Source organism: Pholcus phalangioides, unplaced genomic scaffold (assembly GCF_987345545.1).
Source record: "Pholcus phalangioides strain wild (caught in Gottingen) unplaced genomic scaffold, Ppha-v1.0 ptg000007l_1, whole genome shotgun sequence".
Taxonomy (NCBI): Eukaryota; Metazoa; Arthropoda; class Arachnida; order Araneae; family Pholcidae; genus Pholcus; species Pholcus phalangioides.
Window position 1 is genome coordinate 35,485,308 of NW_028301600.1, and position 24,062 is coordinate 35,509,369.

Here is a 24,062-nt window from a genome sequence, read left to right on the forward strand (position 1 = left end):
CATTAAATTTCCTCAAAATAATATCGATTTCGTTTTAAGAGTATATTTTTCGAACTTTTCAGCATTTAGTAAATTTTATAAATTTCAGAGATGATGGATTTATAAAACGTTTTTATTGAATTATTAATAGTACTGCGAGAGAGGAGAGAGGGAGAGAGAAAAGGAAATTTTTGACAATATTAAGAGACCAAAATATTACGATTACAGTCGAGCACACTTTTAACATACCCTGGATATAACATACGGTTTTGTAATCACCGATTTTTGGCCCATTCACTTCCATATATTTTTACCTCTGCTAAAATATACTCGCCTGAAACATACACTGCAGATACAACATACCAAATCACTCCCGTAACTTAGAAAATAATTCAGATATAACATACTACAAACAGAAACCTGGAAAAATAAAGCCATCGGTGAAAGCGGAAATCCGTACTTTTTTAAGAGTATTCAATCTCTACCTACTGAAAGACTATGCAAAAACATGTTGATTGACGATAAGTAAAATTCATGAACATTAGTTGTTGTTTTTTTCAAATGTATTGTATAAATGCGGACAACTTTGAATGAATATGATTAGCATAAACTCAAATAATACTAGTGAAATCAGTTAAATTAAGAAATAAATGCATATAATCTACATATCCTGTATGTACTATACACTACAATAAATTTCCGAAATTCTGCAGGAGATATCTACCAAAAACAACATTCATACCATATCAAATTTAGTTATGTGCAGCCCAAATTTATTTCATCCGTACATTCTCAATAATGCCCTTTATGTATACATACAACTGCTATACGTGCTAATTTCAAGATCTCGCTTATAACATACACGTCGGTTATAACATACACTTCTCGAATCACCTGGGGGGGGGTGGTATAAGTGAATTCGACTGTATTTCACGTTATTTTACAGGCTTTTTGTGTAACATTTACTATAATATAAAAATATTGAATGTGTGCTTTTGAAATGTGCTTCAATTTAAAAAGTGCAACCAGTTCAGTGAAATAGTTGATTTGGTATACAAATAACGCTCAACACATCTAATGTTTCTGGTAGATATGTATATAGGTTACCTAGGGGAAAAAACTATGCAATAAGCAATTTAGTAAAAGTCAGACCTTCTAATGTTTTTGAGTGAATAAATGTTCTTATATTATGAATATATAACTGAAGCTTTGCATAGGATTTATGATAAACATTGATGTAAATCTTTCCACACGGTCTTTTCCCCGTAAGAAACAAAAACCAGTGAAAAATGGTCAAGCCGTTCAAGCAGCCTCTACCATTTCTCACATTATTTAAATGTTCGTGAGGAAATGCTATGTAGATTACTCCTGAATCCACTGCATTTGAATGTATTCTTATGCATCACGAAGCTTTCCGTTATACAGTGTTTTGAATGCCTTTACATATTTTGTGCTTAAATAATGTGATTAAATATTTCTTTTGTTGAAAACAAAGTACACATTGTAAATTGTGAATGAAAATTATATGTGCAATTGCATAGCAATTGCACATATAATTCCTTGGAGATTGAGAAAAACCTCATGTATATGATAAAAATAATTTTTTAAATGATCACTACTGGTGATATTGAATACCATACTTCTTAAATTAGCCAAATATCTATCTAAAAGTATGGTACAAGCAAGATTCATTCGAAGAGGGCATATTAAGAGTGATTAAAGCTATTCAATCAACCTGAGGATTTTTGCCGACAAAATAAATTGTTTGATAGAACTTCGCAATTTAAGATCTAATGATTGGTCTGAAAAAGAATCATTTTCTGATGGTATATGCAATACTAACCAGTTAGCAAAAATTAATAATGTGAGTAAACATGATAGATTATTTGTAAACGAAGATATTAGGACAGCAGTATAATTCACTACTGCAGTTGAATCTGCGCTTTTGTTTGAAAGTTGTCCATTGAAATAAGGTCATTTCTTTAGCGTTGAATTTTCTGAGATCTTCCACAATTTTAGGTTATTTCTGAAAGTTCTGAAAGTGAGGAAAAAATTTATTACGAATTAAAAATCTGCCTTTTTTATATATATATTTTATTCCTGTTAAATTGTCATTAAAATTTTTACATGTAAAAACATCACTGATGATTTCAATGAACGTCTCAGAAGTGCTAGAAATATTGTAATTGGTGATCCTTCAATAAAATATTCCGTTAAGTTTTCATCGTAAATTCAACTTACTGTTCCAAGAAACAGAATAAACACATAATGGATTTTCCATTGAACGTATTTTACGTAAATAATCGTATTTAAAGCCTTTCGAATAAATGTAATTTTACAAACTAGCTTCTCGTAGACACATAAGTGAAAAGATACCTAATACACGTTTCTTTGTCAGAAAATCTTGGAAAAAAATAGTACCTATGCACACCTCAAAGTAAAATAAACTCGAAAACTACATCTTGAAAATTTTGTTGCGATGTTGAACTGTGATATATTTTCAAGAAAACATTTTTCACAGTACTTTATTCCGATAGAAGCGCTTTAGAGCATAGTAAATCAAATTTCTGGTACACATCCAATTTTAAAATGCGATCAGAGGAAAAATTTAAGAAGAAAATGGAGGGATAAAGGTAACGCGGATTCGCCATAAGAAAATTTACCAATATTCGCCGAAGATGCATAGCTCAAAGCTAAAACGTCGACGCGAAACCAACAGCAACGCCAACGATTTTCTTCCTCGTGTACCATCGACCAAATTTAATATAGAACCCACATTATTCGCATATTTTTTTCAATTTTATTTTAGTTTTTGTTTTTTTTTTACCACTTCACTTCTCTCAGCAGCGGCAGCAAAATATTTCGTCTACTACTGGGCTCTGTTTGTTTAGTTTCATAGCTATATATGTTACGCGCGGTTGTTCAATATTATTGTCCATAAGTGCGCATATTACTTGCTTTTATTGCAGGCAACATATTATATGCTTAATATTAAAATTCCTAACATCAGGAAATTATTTTATGCTAAAAAAATGGAATTAATTTTTTTGAACAAATTTTGACTGTAATTCGAATGTTTGAAAGAAGGTTCGAACTTTCGTTGTACTTTATAGTAAGTTTATACTTTTTATAGTAGTAAAAAATATGTTTGCACTTGCTACATATTTTATATTGTTGGTTTTAGATGAAATCCATGGACTTGATGATACTTGAGGTTGTAGAACCTTAATTTTTAAATTTAGCTTTTTACCTTAGTTGAAATTTAGCTTTTTACCTTAATTAAAATTTAGCTTTTTACCTTAATTAAAATTTAGCTTTTTACCTTAATTAAAATTTAGCTTTTTACCTTAATTAAAATTTAGCTTTTTACCTTAATTGAAATTTAGCTTTTTACCTTAATTAAAATTTAGCTTTTTACCTTAATTGAAATTTAGCTTTTTACCTTAATTGAAATTTAGCTTTTTACCTCAATTGAAATTTAGCTTTTTACCTTAATTTGTATTTATTTAGCTTTCACCTTAATTTGTATTTATTTAGCTTTTACCTTAATTTGTATTTATTTAGCTTTTACCTTAATTTGTATTTATTTAGCTTTTACCTTAATTTGTATTTATTTAGTTTTTACCTCAATTTATATTTATTTAGTGTTTTCAGCTCAATTTAAATTTTTTTAGTGTTTTACCTTATGAGAGATCTCTTTGGGGGTAGAATTTCGAAAAAAATCCTTTTCAGTGAGTCTGCATTATGAAGCGGGACTACTAACCAAATTTCAAATTTGTAGCTTCAGCAGTTTTGGCACGGCATGGTTTCTCTATATAACATTTGAACCCCCTTATGACCTAATAACGGGTCGAATTCCAAAAAGCCTCTTCTTAATTAGACTTTGCGGGGTGAAATAAAACAGCTGACCAAATTTCATATTTATAACGTCAGCGGTATCGGCTCGGCGTGATTTCTCAATAAATCTTTTGAAACCCCCCCCCCCCCAGGGGTTGAATTTCGACGAACCCATTCTCAGTGAGTCTTTACGTCATAAAATAAAACTACTGATACAATTTCATATTTACTTAACTGAACTTCAGCGGTTTCAGCTCGGCGATGATGAATCACTGAGTCAGTCAGTCAGTCAGTCAGGACATGTCATTTTATATACAGGTCGCATAGGTAACAAGGCGTGTAGTATTTCACTGGCGAACCGTTGATGCTAGAGGCATACTTCCAGTTAGAAAAAGTCCGTGTAGAAATAACGTGTAGTACTCAAATGTCATTCATGTTGCAAAAGGGTTTTTGTATAGTTATTAAAATAAAATAACTTATTTTTCATACATCCCCGCTTGCCCGAAAACCCAAATACAAAATTAATGCCCTGTGTCTCCTGATGCGAACAAAAAAAATTATAAGTTCCTAAGTGCAGTATTCACTGACATATTCGAATTAGAAAGACGGAGGGAAAAGTTGGGGAAAAACAGCATTAAATACGGTTTAAATTTTCTCGTTTCACCCGTTTTCTGTGAGAAAAGTTGATTTTTTTTTATTTTGCTGAGAAAGGAGCAGTCGAAAATCAGATGCTTGGCAACTTCTTCTTTATTGCAACATACATAATTTCCCATTCTGTCGAAAATTCTATGCTAGTAGTTGCCTGTGGCTCTAAGGCCCGCGAGGAGTTCTCTCTCAACTTGTGAAGAACATTTTCCAAAGCGTTGTTGGTGTTGATCTTGGACATCTTTTCGTGAGATTTTCTTTTCTACGGTTGTCGAATACTTGAAAATTGAGTTTCTTGAAAGTGAACATCTTATTTTTTCCGAGCTTGAACTTTTAACGTTGACTCCGAAAGAGAAACAGTTTCTAAAAATATATTTCCCTACTATTACTTCTATATTCTCTTGATTTTGAAACACACTCGTTTAGGGGAGGGGGGGAGGAGGCATTCAAGTATTACGCAACCAGATTTTTAGCCATTATTGACCCCCTTCACCCCCGTCGGCAAAAATCAGCAAAACTCGGACCCCTCTCTCTCCCCCGTCAGCAAATTTTCGTCAGCACTTCCCCCCAACCTCCTAACGCATATTGGGATCAGAGGCGTATGCGCGAGCGGGGCGCGAGCACTGCTATGCACCCTTCCCCCCCCCCCCCCGATGATAAAAAACAAAATTTTTAAGCAAAAAATATTTAAAAACAAATTAAAATTTCTAAAGGACCTTTAGTTTTACGTTTACCTTCATATGTTATTATAATATATTTCTGTTAATTTTCAATGCTATTTGAAGCCTAAAAACTGAAAATTTATATTTGAGGAAGTCATTGTGTGTGTGCGACCCACCCTCTAAGTCATATATGCTAAACCCATGGCCCGTGAGCCTCGGGGTTATCTGATGCGGTACTCTACCTCAAACCTAATTTTGTAAAAATGAACTACGCAGCGCATTTACAGATCGCTTAAGCGCCCCGTGGAACATTTTCAGATCATTCAAGTAGGCCCATAGCACGTAGACCTGTAGCACATAGCTGTAGCAAAATGAGCCATAAAATATGAATATTTACCTCATTCAAAACATTGTTCCTATTATAAGAAGTTTTTTCCTACGACCATCGGTTGAGATGATTGAACCAGAGTTAGGACTTTCTAAATACGCTGTGCAACAATATTATACTCATATACTATTCAGCTATATAGTTTGCCACCTAACCCAGTTAGTTTAGGGTTTTCGTCGTAGCAAATATGCAGTGCTATATACATATCTATAACGAATCAAGACCGACACATTGAAAAGGTAAAAATACGGTTTTGTAGCGAAAAAGCTAATAAATATACTTTATAAAATATATACATATTTGTTGTTAGAATCTTTGCTGCAGAAGAATTTCAAAATAGTTTCCCCAGTTGGAGAGAATCTTACATTGATCTTCCTTAAACTACCATCGAAAGAAAAACGACGTTGAAGAAGTAAATAAGAAAAATTAATATTTTCTGGAACATAAAAGAATGTTTTTTCTTCTCCCTTCTTTTATACGTTTTTTATCTTGCTTGCAGAACTAACAAGCATATTCAACACATCGTCTTTCTTCTTTTGTGAAGCAAACATCAACTTCAACTTGAATTCAGCAGTAAGCCTGTTCGCTCCAGCAAGACATCCATCTTAACAAGAATCCCTCCCTTTTCGGAATTAAGCCATTAAGGAAAGCAAATTCTGCACGAGAGTCGTAACAACAATAGCTAGATGAAGTCTTTTATGCACACTTTATAGAAAGCTAAAACGTACCTCTGGATGACTTGTTACCGAGAATCGTCGTCATTGTCCATGTGCAACCGACGCCATGTTATGGTTGTCATAAACTGATAATGAGAGTTTTATGGACCTAGAAACGAGCAGTTACATCCATCCTGAAACGAATTTGATTCTAGCATTAATTCAATGCAAGCTCTGATATTGCTATGTAGGAGAAACCTCATCGCCAGTTTCGAACAATGTTTACGAAATCGCATTATAATAACCCTAAATAGCCCTCGTATTGTTTAATATGAGTCGTATTAAACAAAATACGAGGTACAAATTTCAATTGATCTTGTAGAAGTTACATTCTTCTTATTGAATATCTTCATATATACGTCCTATAATAATTTAAAGTGTTCATAATTATCCACACACGAACGTTTTCACCGAAAATGTGCATATTTTATTCAGATGATCGAAAATTGAGCAGTATCAGTACGAAACTCTTGAAATATTTCCTCAAAATAAAAACATTTTTTTTTATTTCAAGGAAACAGATATTTTTTGGATATTATGCTGAGGTGAACTTGGAAAGAAAAGTCAGCTGGCCTCTCCCAGGACTCGAACCCAGGTTGTCTTGCAAACCGGGAAAGCATACTACCATCTACACTACTGAAGATATGAAACTGCCTTCCTTATTTCACACACTGTGGCGTGAGACGATAAAGAGTCTTTAGCAAGGGCCTCCTCACACGGGGATACTCAAATCGAACTCGAGTAGCTTCAATTTGAGAGTTGAGTTGACTTGAACGAGTCGAATTGCCAGTTTTTCCTCACACGGCGCTTTTGAAAATAAAATCTCAAATCCCTGGAAAATGAGTAAAAACGACGCAGTGTTTTTAGTTTACCTCCTTATATCCTTATACATTATGAACCGGGGTAGGAAAAAATCAAATTTTTAGCGATACTAGCAGCGGTAAAGTTGACGATATTTTCTTATAATTATAAACAATTATCAACCAAAGGATAAATAGAATAAAATTATGGGTACATGGACATCCATGCATATGATGATAACATTCATCGTACACTGTTCGTTACGGCCAACGTGAGTCGGATTCCTTGCACTCTACGGAATTAGAAAAGAGAATAGTCCGAAATTGATAAATCAGCTGATTACCTGTGAGCCCTGATGAGTGACCGCATAATAAAAATCCTTCAGGTGAGTCAAATTCATGTCATAAATATCCATAATTTGGAGAGGGTTGTTGTCCTAAAAGATGAAAAAGCTTTATTTCTTCTAAGAGCTGACTATGCTGCTATCATACCGAAAGAAAAAAAATATATATAATATGACTGTGTTTATATATTATATATATATCTTGGAGGGATACGGGTACAAAAAAATCCACGTTTCTAAGTGCAATATTCACTGAGATATTCGAATTCGAAAAACGGAGGAAAGTTTTATTGCACTTGGAAACGTGGAATTTTTTTTGGCATCTGGAGAGACAGCTTTGTAATTGGGTTCTTGAGCACAGGGTGTCCGTATAAAAAGTTAAAATTTTAAAACAACCTTTTGCAACAGGAATGACGGATCTGAAGTTATTTGGATACTTTTTTTCTAATTGAAAGTATGCCTCTAGGACCAACGGTTCGCCAGTAAAATACCTTAAGCATCCACATAAATCAAACAAATAGACCTAAGCATTTGTAATTATGCATATTTTGCGTCATATGAATTGTGAATACATTAAATGTCGAAACATTTAAATGATTCATGGTTTTGATTTATCAAGGTGACTGAAATATACCTCGTTCATTAATTTTGTTTGGCGATCTCCGCTAAAAAACTAAGACTTTGAGTCCCAATCTGAAGAACTCGTTAACGTGAGTCGGTATGTTCAGTTAATGTTCTTTTCGTATGTAGCTTATCTAAGTTGTCTTCTAAGAACTGGACAAAGGTGATCAACCTCTCTGCTGGATTATTGTCTTGAATCATGTTTTTTCTCTATAACTTTAGGCTAACTGCACTTGTAGTTTTGAAACGAAATGTTTTGGTGCACTGGCAAGGTGTGCGAAATGATAGAGATCACCTACATTCCGTATTAGCATAGTTAATTATAATCGAATAATGTGAATTCGGAATAGATTTATACTATCCCAGATAATTATCGGAGATATTAAATCCATGTAAGTACGTTGGAGACGGTATGTGTTCCGATAGGAATGTGGACTTGTTCTAACTTGAACATTTATTCTTGAAAGTTTAAGCATTATAGAAACTGATAAAAGATATGCATTCAACGCCACTTATTAGAATCGCAGATAGTATCACCATTCGGATATTATCTCGGATATTATCTCGGATATTATCTTCGGATGTTATAACTCTTTGCAAAGGAAGAACGGACCAATACCATAACACGGGAAAAATCGTTTATAGTTATCGGGACTTCGGTTAATGCTATCATTTTTTCCGTCAAAAGGTTTTTTTTTGCGCATTTTGAGGCTAAAGTTTAACCAAACGTACTTTTTCCCTGTAAGTCATCGTAATCAAGCTGAAAAACTATGTAGGAGGTTAGAAGGTGTTCTCCTTTTCCCTCTCTTACTGACAAACATTTCCAAAAAGTCGTAAAAGTCGCAATCACTCCACAGTATTCGCCGTGATTCATATACATTTAGAGCTGCTTTTGTAATGGCCTTCCTATAGTGAAAGCAAATGTATGACGAAAAGAAATGCTTTCTTTCAGTTCTTGATCAGTTTCTTTCAGTTTGCAAGATTCACACTTCTTTTCCCAAGGGCCTTTCTCAAGGGATCTATGAAACATGCTGTGTATATTAAAAAATATCGTAATTAGTGATATACATTAGGCCATTCTAACACCTCACGTGGTTGATTAACAAAAATGCAAAATTTTAGCCTGAAAAAAGAGGTTCCGTGTTAGAATAGAAAAAATGGGACGACTGAGCATTTTGCAACCAATTAATAATAAATAATGTCGGAAGAAAAACGGTTGTCCCGTTTTACTAATACCCATTTACCATACGTTCCGTTCAACCAAACGGAATGTATGGTCACCATACTCGCGGATGGAACTTTTTTCGGAAATAGTTATCATTCGGTTATTGTTATGAGAAACTCCAAGTTCCGATGTGATCGCATTAAGCGACGTGGACTGTACTTTGAATACTCGGTATTACTATCTGCCAGATGTGGATCTAAATCCACTGATCACGTATGTAATAATATAATAATATAGACTTACAATATAGTCACAATATTCATTTTCACCTAACCTGGTCTCTTTCATGGTTCAACATGTATTGAAGGACTCGGTGTAGTCTCGACTTCATTTTACGAGTCCTAACTAGAGCTATCGCGGGTTCTTGGTATGTTCTCGTAATGATTAGAACATAAAAACGCCTATTTGCGTTTGATGTTTCTTTCAGGTATTTTACAACCGCATTAAATTTCATTCTCTTCCACTTCAAATTTTAGAATGTATTGCTTTAAAAGAGAATAAAGTAAGCAAATATGTGAAGAGACTATAGGAGGTTCTCTGAAGCAATAGCGTCTACGTTTTACGGAGACTGAATAAAAGTTTATGTTCATCCTTTTAGCCTCCAAGCTTACTATCAGCTTTGGGAAGAAATGGTCCGCTTCTGTTACTAGATCTTGGAACTAAAATTTAGTATCAGGTCACGTCCGGTTCTTATGGCTCGCAAATCTCTCAGATAACTGAGAGCTCTAAAGGACGTGAGGGATATGAGGATCTTGTTCAGGAGAAAAGGTAACTCTCGTACGCAGTGCTATAAAGGAAGAATCGTGCTTATTATTGGATACATTTCAATACGAAGAAAGACGCATTCACGTTATCACTTATTCACTGTCAATACTCGAAATATTTTATTTAAACGTAACTACGTGATGTACGTTTTTTGGGATAGAGCTTTCGGTAAACTTGTTTTCATGTCATTTTTGATCGATGTATTTATTCACTATTATATTGTATCACTTCGGCAATTTGCCTCTTGTAGAATATATTTTTACTTTATAAACGTTATTTAGGAAAAAATGTCTTTTTTTTATTTAATTTTTGTTAAACTGTGGAATAGTTAGTGTTGGATTAGTTGATTTAATTTTTTTGTATGGCATTTCAATGAAGACTAAATGCGCTGAAATTCATTTTAAAATTCAATTAAATTTTTTTTTATTTTGTGTTTTTAAAATGATTAGCGGTAGTTATTTTTTTGCTTTATATCATCAACACGGATGGAGTTTGTAATTCAACCTTTGCGCTCTAGTATACAATAGAGGTGAAACAGGAATTTGCCGATTGTAGAAAGTCGCCAAAGGTGAAGCCATCAGTTTTGCTTGTACTAGATAGTATTGACGTGAATACGTCTTTTAACTCCTCTGATGATACGGCTTGCATTCGCAAAAAGATGTGTAACGAAATAATTTAAACGCTCACATCTCAAGAAGTATTCAGTTAATATCAGTGTTTTTTTATGTCTACAGGTAGATCTCGTTTAGGCAAATCCAATGATACCTCATCAGTTTCAATATCTCTTCTCCTGTGGGCACCAATCTCGTGGGCCCTCTTCCGTAACGAAACTGTTTTACGTTATATCTCGAGAGGTTCGCAACGCAGACAAAAGCCAATAGTGTCGTCTGGTAGGCATTTCTAAGATAAATCTGATGATTCCAATTTAATTATGTCATTGCCTACCACGCGATTCATGGCACAAAGAGCATATTCACGTGAAAACTTGCATCCATGTCTATGACAAAGCCCTACCTCAGTTTTTTTTATCTACATTGATCTTGACGGCCTACTATACGACTATTTTGTCAGTGAGGGACATACGTAAGATAATTGTTTGGCTTTGGCTCTTTCGAGCTAAATACTCCAGCAGAAAGAGACAAGAGATAAGTAATGGGAGAAATAAATAAAATTTCCCTTCCTGTACAGTTACAATATGGAGGTAACAAGTAAATTTTCTCAATCTCCAGGTTCATTGATTCAAGGGGAAAAAATCAGTAATCAGCTAAAAGTTTAATGTGGGACCATCCTTGAGATAAACCACTATTTTAAATTATTACAAGAGTTTTCCCTTTCTTCTCACAAATCTAATTTCATATTAAATATCTTAGAAATATGATAATTAAATTCATACAGCTAAACTAATTTCCACTATTTTATAATTTGTTTATTGGTTTGTGGTGCTAGTCTTTAAAAATAAGTAGTAATAAAATTAACTATATGGATTATACCATTGCAAACAGCAAAACATTATTCCCAATTCAGTTATCATAAAGTTGTTTCCAGTAACAATATATCCAATATGGCAGATTTCTGCAGAAAATCTTTACCATCGATACTTCCAGATCAGTATTCATACTTTTCCTCGTGCTTCGTCCTTTCAGCAAGTGACGCCTCCGGTAGTAAGCTTACCAAAATATATTTATTTTCTTAAGGCGAGACGGTTGGTAGTAGCGATATTGAAGTTTCTATGGATTTCTCAACCTAGAAATTTCAGTCACGAATTTATTCAGATATTCTAAATTCAGAGAGATGCTTGGAACTTTTGAAACAAAATAATTCACAGTTGTGACGTATCCGACTTTGAATGAAAAAAAAATCGAAAATTTTGAAAAATATTCATTATTTATGATCACACACATAAATTATAACAATCTAACAATCATTCTAACAATCTTTCATGGTTGATAATACGGAACAAGAGTGCTCTAGTCAAATTTATCGCTTATTAAAGACAGAAATGTTGCAGGTTTCAGATAGGGTTGAGAAATCAATTACATTTTTAACTGGTTAATAGAAAATTTTGAAAAAATTTCAGAAAGTACATCGTTTAGTGTGATTTTAATGCAAAATGCAGCTATATAAGTAGACCTACAATTCTTTTTTATCTAGAAAGAGTTGATTTCCCGTTGGTTTCATGTTTTGAGAGCTGCAGAAATTTTACCTGTTCAGAGGTTTATAAAATCGAACCAAACCGAGAGGGGTCGGAAATAAAATTTAAAATAAAACTATTCAACTTTACCAAAAAAGAATTGATCTGTTTATTGATAACATCAAAATCAACGCAAACTATATATTTTACACTTAATTAACCATTTAACTAATTAAAATCTCACTAATTTATTAAATTTTTGTGTCGATGTGTTATTTCAATTAAAAAGATGTTGACAGTTCTAATTTACATCCGTTTCTGTGAACGTAACAAAAAAAATTGTAATATGTTTTTATACCATAGACGCGGTTAAGTAACTAAAACTTACCATAAGATCAGCCCTGATACCGCAAGTTTATTTCGAGATCTAATTGTATTTAAGTAGTAATGTGAGAGAGACAGAGCGCACTGTTATATCCCACCAATACATCTCGGTGATTCTGAGTGTCACTAAATTGTCACGATATCGGGCCGAAAAATATTTTTTGATCAAACACAACTAATTTAATTACCATTTCTTCTCTAAAAATTCAATAGGTAGGCAGGTAGAGTATGCCGAAGCGTCTTGTGTTTTGTGTTATAATTTTCCAATATAGGTGCTACCATCTCTTAGCTCAATCAGCAATCAGAGAATGTAGTTGTGTCAGAAGTTGGGACACAATTGTGAAGTTGGAAATACACCTAGAAAATAGAAGCTATACAGTCCTGGGAATCGGATACTGACATTCACAACACGATGCCATAAAATCATCCACTGGCATAGGTATTTCCCAGTAGATATTTGAAATTATAGTATTACTCTAAAACAGTTTTTTTTTCAACCTAGGATTCGTGAGTACTTTGTGAGGGTTCCACGGAATCATTTTCATTTACCACCATTGCATGAATGACACATTTTGTGCTGTGAAATTTGTATTCTTCACTCAACAGCTTTCTCTCTTCGACAAGGGGACACTAATATCGTTTAGTAAGAAACAATTCCAGGTTGCGGTGTCGCAGGGAGTTTTTCTCTAATAAGCCTGTTAACCCAATGATATATGTCACATCTAAATAACCTTTTTTTCAGAGTTGACTAAATATTTATTATATACTAGAGCTGATACCTGGTGACGTTGACCACCCCGTAAAAAATTTACATATCTATAGCTCAATTAGCTGGTATTTTTCAGGCTCATTTGAAAGAAAGTGATTCAATAATGTTAAAAATGACAATAAGATTTAATAATTTGAAATCTCAAAAATTGATTTGTTTTTATTAATCATTTTGTAATTACAATTAAATTTGTAAAAAAATACACTGATCACAGCACACCGAAAAAAAATACATTGATCAAAGTAACATTTGTACCCATAAATTAAGATTTGGTGAGGAACAGAGATCTATTTCACTCCGTTATTTGTTAACCAATTTTTAAAATTCAAATTGCAATGGAAAACCCATTAAAATGCTAATCTTTTGTGAAGATGTGCATAGAACAAAGTTGGGAAAAAATTGTTGCATCTCTGATTGAAAACATGAAAAGATGGGGAGAAAAGGGGATTTTCGAGAAATTTCTGCAATAAAAAATTTCTATAAAAATATTTTTCGGCGAGAATATGCTTACGGCTACTTCCACATTAACAAAGAAACCTAAAAAGAATTTGGAATGATACGATCAACGGTATGGATGTGTATAAAGAACAAACATACATATACTTTCACATTTATATATAAGATACTAAATATTTGTTATATATTATATCAGATTTAAATACCCTAACAGCATGGTTGAGCCATATACATATATACAGCTGTATGACACCCTGAGGACATCATATAATTTATGAGCCAAAAAAAATCACATGACGACCTCAGGTTTGGCAAATGATTCGAATGGGTAAATAAATGGAATAGCTTACCCCCTGGATCGTGAATTCTAACAAAATTTACACGTTGAAAAAGAAATATAATAAGCATAGTGGGATAAATCGAAATGCTATCCATACTTAGAATTAAGGCAACCATAATATTTTTTATGGGCGATGAATTAAATAAGATTAATTATTAGTTTTTCCTTTCGTGCTTTTATATTAGGTTGCTTTATTTTGGCTATATTTGACAGCCATATTTGTGTATGGGCAGCTTTTTTCATCCACCTCGTTGGGCATTTAGCCTGTTGTGACCTTTGTGTTCTGACCTGTTGTGACCTGTTGTTTGTATTTATATATAAATTGTAATTCATTCAAATTTCAATGATAAGCATATAATAAAAAAAAAACCAATATATTTTGGATTTTATGGGGGGGGGGGCGTTCGATTTGACACAAAAGTCTTACTTAAAGCTCTGTTCAACAATACACCGGACATTTAAAATTAAACGAAACACACACTTGAAAAATGTTTTCTTTCATGATTTATGAAGACCAAAAATTCCGTGAGACACAAGTATTGCGTGACTGTTGTTCATGTTTCTGACTTCATGGTGCACTCTTGAAATACCTATAAAACTACACAATTTCCAAAGCATTTTAATTTTTTAAAAAGCAACTCAAGTTATGCATCAGCTGCACAGGAAGCTGTCACAGTATTAGATCCGGTCGTTTCATCTCACTTTTCAATAGTCACCGATAAGCAAAAGATATTCAAGGAAATCAATAACTTGTGAGACCCTCGTGCAGTCAACATGGCGCCAAAGATTACATTTCCTATGCAAAGAAAAGAAGAGAAAACTCGAGAAACAGTCTAGACATATCTTACATAATTCCCTTGAAAATCGACATTTGTTTTCAAACTTCGTTCGAAAGGGAATAAAAATGAGAAAAATGTTCTTTTCACATACATAGTCGAAAAATATTTATTTGCTTGTAACAAATTTCAATTTTCTATAAACGAAATTTAATATTCTAAATTTTTTGTGAATTTGAAACCATATATTTGTTTTATTTTTTATTATAGTTTAACGTATGGGACCTCTATTACTATTTCTTGTGATTTCAGTATTTTTGGGTTTCATTATTTCAAATTTCGCAATCTTAATTCGACGTGGTTGCTCACGTACAAAGGATCTTCACCTAATTGAATAAATGTACTTCTAGGTTAGGTAAATTGAGTTATGCAGAGTGCATAGCTAACTCCTCAAATCGTTGATTCCGGACACATACTTCCAATTAGAAAATGTATCTAAATAACGTTATGACCTCAGATACGTCATTCATGTTGCAAGTTGTATATTTATTGAAAAAAAAATTTACTTTTTATATGGACACCCTGTGCTCAAAAACCCAATTAAAAAGTTGTTCCGCTGTCTCTCCTGAGGCTAACAAAAGAAATCCCACACGTTTTTAAGTACAATATTCGCTGAGGTATTTGAATTAAAAAAATTGGGGGAACAGCATAAACGGGGGAGAGCATTTTTCGTTAGTTTATGTTGTTTTCTCCTAATTTTTCTCTATATCTTAATTCAAATATGTCAGCGGATATTGCACTCAGAAATGTGGAATTTCTCTTGTTGGTCTCAGGAGAGACAAGTCAACAGTTATTTCTCTATTTTAATAACTACAAAACACCTCGCAATATGAATGACGTGTCTGAGGTCCACACGTTATTCGGATACTTTTTCTAATTGGAAGTATGTCTCTAGGATAAATACGAACTTTCATATAAAAAACACCAGAAAATTTCATTTAAAAGGATAATGAAAGTTCATTTAAAGTATGTCAAAATTAAAAATTTTAAATCTTCACCAACAAATATTGACAACGTTCACTAGAAAATACGAAACTTTCATTATAAATAAACTGAACTTTCATTATAAATAAACTGAACTTTCATTATAAATAAACTGAACTTTCATTATAAATAAACTGAACTTTCATTATAAATAAACTGAACTTTCATTATAAATAAACTGAACTTTCATTATAAATAAACTGAACTTTCATTATAAATAAACTGAACTTTCATTATAAATAAACTGAACTTTCATTATAAATAAACTGAACTTTCATTATAAATAAACTGAACTTTCATTATAAATAAACTGAACTTTCATTATAAATAAACTGAACTTTCATTATAAATAAACTGAACTTTCATTATAAATAAAATGAACTTTTATTTGGAAAAATAGAAAACTTCAAAAATATCTACATTCCTCAAAAACAATTGCCAAATTTTAAAAATACCAAAACTTAATAAAGAAATCACACAAATCTAAAAATACTGAAACTCCATAAAAAAAATTATCGAAATTTAAGAATAAACGATATTCTTCAATAAATTCTGAAAATTAAAAAAATTTAAAAATTTCAATATTACGGAAAGTCCTATCAATTTTTGTGCTTGAATGAAGCAATTCAATCGTTCATACTGTCATGTTTTATTTTAGTTTTTATCAAAAACTTGCTTATAATCTTTTTTAATTTTTTTTTTTTTTTTTTGCATCACAAGTGACATTTTTAATTTTTTTTGCCAACAAGTCGTCTTATGCATTTGATAATAATTTCAAAGCTGATTACTTTTGTTGTATTCTTAGTGGATGAAGAGTATAAATGACTATACACACATGAATAATTAATAATTAATTTTCTTCATAAAAATAAAATGATTCGCCGCCATAATGATTTTATGAATGACTAAAACGTGCAAATGTATTTGGTTAAAATTTAGATTCTCTTCAAAACTCGAGAGGGCTAATGGAGCAGGGACTCGAGGAAAACGTAAAGAAAAAGCCTAGAAATAACTACCGTGGCTGTTATGAAAGATAATTTCTCTTGGGAAATCAATCTTGCTTGTATATATACCGAACATCCAGGCAGAGGTTGCGGCCATTAAGAATTCACAGGCTCTGAGGGTACTTTTGTTTCATCGCTGTGATAATTTTGTTAGTTTCTGTTGTGCGACACTAAGAAAAAGAGGAAAAAAATGCTCCGAGGCAATTTTTTCTCCATTCTGCTTAGTTTAGTTTTTCTGGAGGAAAATAAAGTACAAAGTTGATTTTAAATAGTTTGTTAAACGTAACGCTAACCAAATAAGAAAGATATGTTGAATTTAAAATGAGTTACACAAGTTATAATTTTATATCTTCGTGTTAATGTCAATTTATTTTGATGCGATTAACAGTTATTATAAATAAAAAAAAAATATTTAAGAGATGTAAAAATTATTGATCTCTCCCAGAGTTTTATTTGATTTTCAAAAAATAAAAATTCTGCTTTCACTTTCATTACCGTAAACGCGGCCTATTTTGGCCCGTTTTTAAAAAATTTCAAATGCAGTTTGCAGTGAACCCAATATTATTACTATTTTTATGTTCTGGTAACCAATGTTTATATCGATATTCTACCTTATCGTATGTATATGTAAATAAGAAACAGGGTTTTTTTTCCAACTTGAGCTAAGTAAAAAAAAATAAATATTTTGGGCCAATGTTATCCTTGTATGCGAGTAACTTTGGCCCACACCTAAATTTTTCTTATCGTAAAGCATTAAATGAGAAGCTAGGGTATTTCTTGAACTTTGGCTCGTAAGAAAACATCAATTTTTGAAATAAAATTTATATTTCCACTGTGTTGATCATAAAAGTATTTTAACATGCTTTTTTTGAAATTTTTATTCCACAATCTTATGACTAACAAATTGGAGAAAAAAGACCTCTTTCAGTAGGCTTTGTAGACTTAATTATTAGTAACCCATAATATCACACATTTTGTCAACGTGACTAGCAAATACTAGTCCTTTCTTGGCACTAAAAAACTTGGGATAACCTGGTTTACTAAAAAATGATTTTTAATGGTTGTTCGAGGTATTTTAAAGTTACCTGCAGCTTGCCTTTGGTTTGTTTCAACAAATTAGATTGTGAAGTTCTTCATAACTTTCATACAAATACAACGCCACAACAGGCAAATTGCCCAACGAGGTGGCCGACTTAAAAACATCATGGATCCCCGAGCCCTACCTACTACTGCTACACCACACATGCACCCCCCCCAACGAATCGGTACATGCGGGAATGTGCGTGTACGTGTAGTGAAACCTGACGTGAAGTTTTTTTTGTTTCTCTGTAATGCTTGTTATGTGTAGTGCTGCCATCTGCCACCAGTTTTTCTAACTATGAGTGAAGTGTTATGATTGAATGATTTATCGTTGTAGGACTGTTGCTCTCTGTGGCGAGACTTTTTAACGGGGAGATCGGCTCGCATTTGCGCCTTGAAGTTGGGAACCACAGAAAACCAACTTCAGCCGACCACCACTGTGGGGTTCGAACCCGGATCCTCGCATCGCTAGTCCGTCACTATAACCACTCGACCACCACAGCGGCTAAATTATCCCCCGTAACTCGAAAACGGTTTGAGATACGACAGGGTTGGTAGGGTGTTTCATGTTCCCTTTGCTCGTCTATCAAGACCTTTCGTTTAGCAGTTATGTTTATTATGCAAATTATGTTTATTATTAAATACACCAACGTACAATATTTCTTTTGGAATATAATGACATCCATATTTATTATGGGCATCTTTTTCTCAGTCACCTCGTTGAGCATTTTGCCTGTTGTGGCGTTGTATTTGTATTTGTATATCCTTTCGCTTATGAAAATTATATCTACGAGCTTTATTCGAAATTATACAGTAGTTCTCTCACAACGTTCTTCCATCATGTTATAGATGGGACAGAATCCTATCTCTGTTCCCGTACTCTGAGTTGTTTTTCTCAAAAACTGCTTATCCGAATAGTCAAATTTTTAGGATATCTTATGAGATCATGGGAGGGAGATTTATGAAATAAAAAAATAGTTCAATTTTCGGCTATCAGGTAAAAAAGTGGCTCTTTTTTATAGCACTTTACATTTTCCCATGATGCATATAGCATATATACCGAGAGAGTTTTAATGAAATACGTCCAACCGAACGGGCGCTATATAGGTCTGAGTAGTTTCAGTATACTGACACTGCTCACAGAGCAATGTGGCACCCGTCAGTATATATATTGACACTACACCGACCTATGTAGCTCCCGTTCTGGAGGGCGTATTCCATTGAAACTTGGTATATACACCATATGGTCCATGGGAGAAAAGGGAAAATTCAGTAAAAAACGCCACTTTTCACCTGGTGGTCGAAAATTGAACTTTTTTTTTATTTGATAAATCTCTCTCTCATGGTCTCATTACATACATACTTTATTGATTTGGCTATAAGACAATTTCGAGGTGGGTGGCAACACAAAAAAAATTTACATTTTTATATTTATAATAACAAAATTAACAAAAATAAGCCTGAAACAATTAGTATCGTTGAACAAAATAGGGAGAAAAATAAACAAAATAAAAATAAGTAAACAAGATATACATACAGAATCTATATCCAGAAGTTTACTTCTTACTTACAATTTTAAATCAATCGGAAAGAAGGTTTATTCATTGTATAATGATCGATGTCTGGCTACGTTAGTAAGGAAATTATATACATCTCTCTCTCAGATATCGACGTTTCTTAATGTTAGTAAGGGAGTACTATATCTCTAATATGTTTCCTTCTGTACGTCTCAAATGTAGGGCAATCAAAAACACATGGTTCTACACATTTCCAACTGATTTAAATTGCAGTATGTACAATTACTATTGGAATTTATAGTGAAAAAATTTTCATTTAAGAATTAATTGCTACCAAAACGCAATTGTATTAGTATTCTTTTGAATAAAATCTTGGATGTACTCAAGGAATATAGTCTTCCGCTCTATAAACATTTTTAATAGTGCGGTAAAAAGTGAATTCAGTTATAAATGGGAGATTTTGTTTGAGAACAATGGGATCTTCGACCATTTTGAGGTAGCTGAAGCCAGTATCATCAAAAGTTTTATAGATAGAATTCAACCAGCTATTTTTGGAGTTTCCGAGATAAAATAAAATGTTGCTCAAAAGTATAGAGAAACATAACCTCGGAAATCTTGAAGTAATCATAGATAAGATTCGTCCATAAAAATTAATTAAAAGTTTTTCAGAGTAATTTCCATATGTGACGTGGTTGTCTCATTAAGATATTCTAAAAATTTGACTGTATTCGGATAAGCAGTTTTTGAGAAAAACTACTCAGAGTGTGCGGGAACTTTAATTATAATTACCATGTATATATAAAGTAATATACTGACTGATTCATCATCGCCGAGCCGAAGCTATAAATATGAAATTCGGTCAGTAGTTTCATTTTATAATGTAAAGACTAACCAAGAAAGAATTTTATAAACTTCTACCCCCGTAAAGGGATCATAAGGTGGTTGAAATTTATGTTGAAATATTATTTAATTTTCCTTAAAACGGTTCTATTGACTTATCAGTAGGACTATACCGAGCTGTCATTCTGATTGCTTTTCAAACTTTGATCACCATTTGCAAATTTTTTTTAAATTTGAAAATTTCTTTTTAAATTTGAAAATTTCCTTCCGTGACTTTTCCTAATTCATCAAAATGAATCTTTTCGAACAGAAACAAACATTTTAAGTCACTCTGTTGGTTTTTAAAAATTTCTTGTACCTAGAATTACCGAGCTGTCATTTTGACCGCAGTTGAAAACTTCGTTGCTTAAAAAAATTTTAAGTATATGTACCATGAATGCAATTTGTATGAACTTATTCATTTTCTCTTCTAAAACTAGGGTATAGAATCGTTCATCTTTCGTTACATTTCCAATGTAAACAAACACACAGGGTGTTTCAGAAAAAGATGGACTAAATTCTAAAAGGTGGTAGAATGCATTGAAATAATCTATTTTTTGTCTTAAAAATACTTGGTGAAAAATAGGGCACGTAGGTGTAAGATTTTCCTTGAGGGTAAAGCCAAGGAGGGGTGAGTTACATTTTATTTTCGACCATGCATTTACCGGCCGCAGTCCTAGGTCGATGTGTCAAAGGATCAACTAAGAGAGAGTAAAAATTTCGCAGTGACTTTAGATTCCGTATTCTTATCAGACAGAACCCTTTTTATTTAATATTATTTGGGCCCATTCTACAACTGCACCCACGAATTTATATGAAGTGTGCCCTCGATAATTCATAAACACACAAAGCAATGCATGTAAATTTTCCCGCTTGTTTTATTGAACCCCTTAAATGCCAGGCATCCCTGGTAACCCTTCATTGCTTTGCCTCAACGGAACCCCTGAGTAGGAGGGGGATGTCACTCGGTTGTCGTGCAGTAACTTATATACCGAAATTTTGAAATCAATGAATAATATGCCATATAAGCATAAAATTTTTCACGTGGTTGGGCTTCCCCATGTCCCCCAAAACCCACATATGAAAACATTTCAAGACACGTAACTCCAGTCCTTATGATACTTGTTTTAATCCAAAATAAATCCACATTTATAGCTGTATCATGCGTTTTTGCAATTGCGATCAAAAAGACCGCTCCGGTAGTGCAGGGGTTATAGAAATTCCCGTAATTCTAGTGTTAAAGCTTGGCAAATTTCTCAAAAATGACTAGGGTGAACTAGGGATATATCACGCGTGACCATTGTGTAATAAAGTTAAAAACTGTTACTTTCAGATTATAAAGATTTTCTCACATGGACAGTTAGTTCTATGTCGAATGTTCTAGAGTAACTCTTTCAGTAGATTGGTCATCTTAATCTCAAAAGGCAATGCCACAAACGTTGTTTACAAAGAGGTACTGGGGTAAATAAAACTCAATTTTTTGGTGAGTTTTTATATTTTAAAATTTTTCAGATTACGAAATCCATGCGAGCGAAGCCGTAGATAACGGTTAGTACTGCAAAATTGATCTTTTTCTTTTTTTGAGATGACAAATGTAGTTCATGCTTTGGGTGGTAGGTTGCTTGAGATGGTGAGCTACATCGTAAAACTGGGCGACAAATTAATGCCATAAGGGTAATAGATTGAAGAGAAGGGTTTGGAAGAGATGAGACGATCGGCAAGTCCTTTTGTCATTAACACCAAAGCAATAAACGGGCAACGCCTGTAGTGAACGGAAGCAAGCTCCTCACGACAAGACCAAACGAAAAGAGGTTAGGAGCTTGGAATAGCTGTTGAGTGTAAAATCGTATTAGTCGCCAGACAGGAAGGTGGTTATTCTCATCACCTGGCAGGCAGTGAACACATTTGCAGATCTCGCTACACCAGAAAGGCGTTGATTGTGCATCATTAATCTTGGCACAGTCGCTTACGCAGAATTGGATACCTCCTCATTCAATATTTCAGATCATATCCAATTTATCCTTTTGACGGATTCATACAACAGTTTTACGAATAAATTAGATCATCATGGAACAATTTTAATTGAATATACTTACTCCATGCCACTAGCGCAATTAAGGAAGCACAATTCTCACTTGGATATTAAATTGACTCTGTGAATACTAAATTACTGCACATGGTTTATCCAACGCGAATTTAAATTCGTTTGGTTTGATTATTTGTTTCGTCATCAAAAGCATCTGGGAGTAGTTTTGAATTGTTGATGATAATCTATATTTTAATATCGTCAGTAAGATATAATTCGCTCAAAACTGTTTCATCATTAATTTGATAATTTACATCTGTCTTCTCAATTAAGTTGATTTTCAAACCTCAGAAGATAGTCATATTTCGTACAAACTTCACGTTCTATCTCTATAACTAAATCAAACACTTATGCCGTCAAATGAAATATTTTGTTTGGTAAAATTTTTCATTCGCTTGTGTGTTTTAAAAGGAGTAATTTCGATGCATGTTTTATTTGTTGTAGAAAATTCCAAATATTTACAACCTGAATATATTAATGACAAAGATATATAATTTTTGGACGTATTCAGAATTGAGAAAAAAATGCGTTTGGTTATATTGGCATGACGAAACTGATTTATATATAATATCCCTGCCGTATTTTCTTTTGAATTTATAACTACCTAGATTTTAGTATTTTATGTATTAAATTGACTCATATAATACAGAGCGAGTCTATCTAATACAGTATTACAAATTCGTCTTGAATAGTTTCTGAACATCTGAAGATATAAGACACCAACTCCATAACAGAGGACTTGAAATAGAAGTTAAAGCAAACATTTTCATGAATCTTCAAAAATAATTCGTCATTGTTACACGCTTGATAACTAACAGAAAAAAATCCATTTTTAATTTCAATCCAAAAATATTTATATGTGTCTCGAACACTCTCTCTTTCTCTCTGTAAAAATCGTTCCATCAAATATCTATACCTATACATTTAAGTACTTTCTTTATAAGAGTTCCTAGCAATTTTCACTCAGAAGATAGTCAGTCTAGACAGTTTTATTTATGCTGTAAATGCACATTCATTCCTAACTAAATGACCCATAAACAGCGCTGATAATTGCTCACTCAAAACGTTCATACTTTTATCGTTGAAATGGATTTTGTACATAGGAAGCGTTGAATTATTTTTATATGATACAGCAGACACGCAATAAACCCTATTTATATATCGTTCGAAAAAAAAATCTACTTATTAGAGCAAGTCTAAAATATTCCCATTAAAGTTATTGCTATTTTAAACATAAAAGTTGTTTTTCATCTCATATTGCCGGATTATAAAAATAACCATGCAAGATCAATACTATCATGCAAATTTTTTTTTCCAGTCAGTCAATTTAATGTAGTTCAGATATATATACTGAAACGATGCAAACTATAACAAGCTTTTTATTCTCTTCGTATACACTTGAATATTCATTCCCCATAGATCCAATACATTTTATTTGAATTTTTTTCCATCCGTCTGAATTTGCCGATACATATTCACTTTTGTATCGAAATATTCCGTTATGTACATTTATTCTATGGTGAAAAATAAATTTTTTAGATTGTATAAAAATGTAAAATAAAAAGAATCACTGCATTCTCCTTCGATAAAATAGAAACTGTTTCGGTCACCCTA

The 24,062-nt window shown here is 32.9% G+C and overlaps 1 protein-coding gene across 2 annotated transcripts in view; it reads left to right on the forward strand.

The window, feature by feature from the left end:
- Positions 1–24,062, forward strand: part of LOC149085231 (glutamate receptor 1-like) — a 113,761-nt gene that overhangs the window by 38,961 nt on the left and 50,738 nt on the right. The window lies entirely within an intron of this gene.